This window comes from Quercus lobata, chromosome 2, assembly GCF_001633185.2.
Source record: "Quercus lobata isolate SW786 chromosome 2, ValleyOak3.0 Primary Assembly, whole genome shotgun sequence".
NCBI lineage: Eukaryota > Viridiplantae > Streptophyta > Magnoliopsida > Fagales > Fagaceae > Quercus > Quercus lobata.
Window position 1 is genome coordinate 102,756,388 of NC_044905.1, and position 2,219 is coordinate 102,758,606.

Genomic DNA, 2,219 nt, shown 5'->3' on the forward strand with positions numbered 1-2,219 from the left:
GATTTTCTGGGCGTGAAGGAGAGAGATTTTCTGTGTGATTCGGGAAGAAGAAAGAAATTACATAATATAGTTTGATATACGGTGCTCAAACGGCGTCACACGCCATTTGCATTTTAGGAGCAAATTGGTCATTTTCAACAACTGTTGGACGTGTTTGGTATTTCCTCAAACCTCAGGGGAGGTTTCTGGAATTTACCCTAAAAAAAAATGCTGAAAACACAGACCCACTTTCAGCCTCTTTCAGTACAATCTAAACGCTCTCTTTGTGTTTGTGTGGTAGGTAGGTAGGTACGTTTCGTTTCGTTTATTTTTATTTATATTTTTATATTATTATTAATATATTATTCATTTCATTGTTCTTTTTCCCGTGTTCTTCTAAGGTTTCTGTTCTGAATTGAATTCGTCGATGCGATTAGACCACATGTTCTGCCTTTTTGGCTTATCTCTCTGTTCTCGCCATTCGTTCCGGGCGGTCTTTTCATTTTGCTAGATGACATCGTTCCCTATTCTCTTTTTGTTAATTATTGCTTTTTTTTGGGTAAAAAATAACCTTAAATTAATTAATCAATAACTTAAAAATAAGGTTAAAATAGTAAATTGGCAAAAAAAAGAAGAAGTTAGTTATCACTTTTTTTTACTGTCAAAAGTACACCTACCTAAAACTTAAAATGGGGTTAAAAAAGTAAATTGACAAAAATAATAAATTTCTACTTTTACGTTGAAATGTCTTCCTACTTGTAATAAACTCCTACTTTTAAGTTGATTTAAATTTCTACTTCTACTCACTAACTCCCTACAAAATATGATCACTCTTTTGTTAGTTTTAAAACTCCTCCAATCTACAAAACTCACCCCACGTATTCATTTTTTTTTTTACTTCATCACAATGTATTTGTTTCTTCTGTCCCCTTTTTTTTTCAAAATTAAAAAAAAAAAAAAAAAAAAAAAAAAAAAAAAAAAACTCCTACTATAAAACCAGTACTATAACTTCTATCCATCCTTATCATCCCAACATCCCCACTAAAAAGCAGTTACTACTATGTAATTTCTTACGCTTTTATTTTTCTCAATTTCTCACTCACAATCTCTTTATTATCATTAACCTCCACGTTTGTTAGTCAGTTTTATATTTATCTTATATTTGTGAAGGCCAAGTTTCATTCTCATCAATCTCATGTTTCTTTTTCTTTTTCTTTTAAATTTTTTTTGACAATTTGTTCAATTTGTTCTTTTCAATGGTTATTTTTTAAAATTAAGCCAAACTTTAGCAACTAATTGATGACTTCAATGGATTTGATGTTAGGGACCCATTTTACGGGGTCTGGAATTGAGATTGGCAAATGCAATCAAGACTCAAACCATTTGTTGAGCAAACAGGTATCTTCCAAAATTCTTGGTAGTATTGATTTATGCATTTATGGGGGAAATAATTTCTTCATCACAACCTTAGGTTTTTTTTTTTTTTTTTTTTGGTGATTGGAAAAAGTAGAAAATCTAAATTATAATAAATATAAATTATTAATCTTTACCCAAAAAATAGAAAAGCTTCTGAGCACGCTCGTGAGCGCGTGCTCAGAGGCTAGTAAGGTTATTAAAGTTTATAAATATCACTAATAATTCCAAATAATGACTCATTTTTCAAAAAATAAAAAATAAATAAATTTAATGAATCCTTAATTTTTATTTATTTCTTAATATAACCCGATTTGAAAAGAATTTTACATGTGTAAAAAATGTCATGGTCAACCATGGAACATTCTGCTAAGTTATTACTTGGCAGAAATGGTCATTATTTAGGCCTTAAATGCTAATGATCTTCGAATATCCCCATTCTGGAAATTTAATTACTGCTCCTAACAAAAAAAAATTCTTTTATTGATTGAGAGGGACCCATGACTTGAGGCCATCCTTAAATAATTTGGTCCCATTTCAACTAGTAACATTAGAAGATTAAAAAAAAAAAAAACAATTTGAACTTTGGAAGACAATTTACTTTTATAAGGTGCATTATCGTCTTTTTATTGGTTTCTTTGCTGTAAGCTTGATGTTTTTAGTTTTCACTAAAGAAGGAAAAAAAAATCCATAATTAAAGAAAAGGCAAAAATGCAAAACTAACCCTCTAACTTTCATCTTTTTTTCATTTCAGTCCTCTAACTTTCAGTTTTGTCAATTCAGTCCTCTAACTTTTAATTTTTGTCAATGCAGGGCTCCGTTATAAC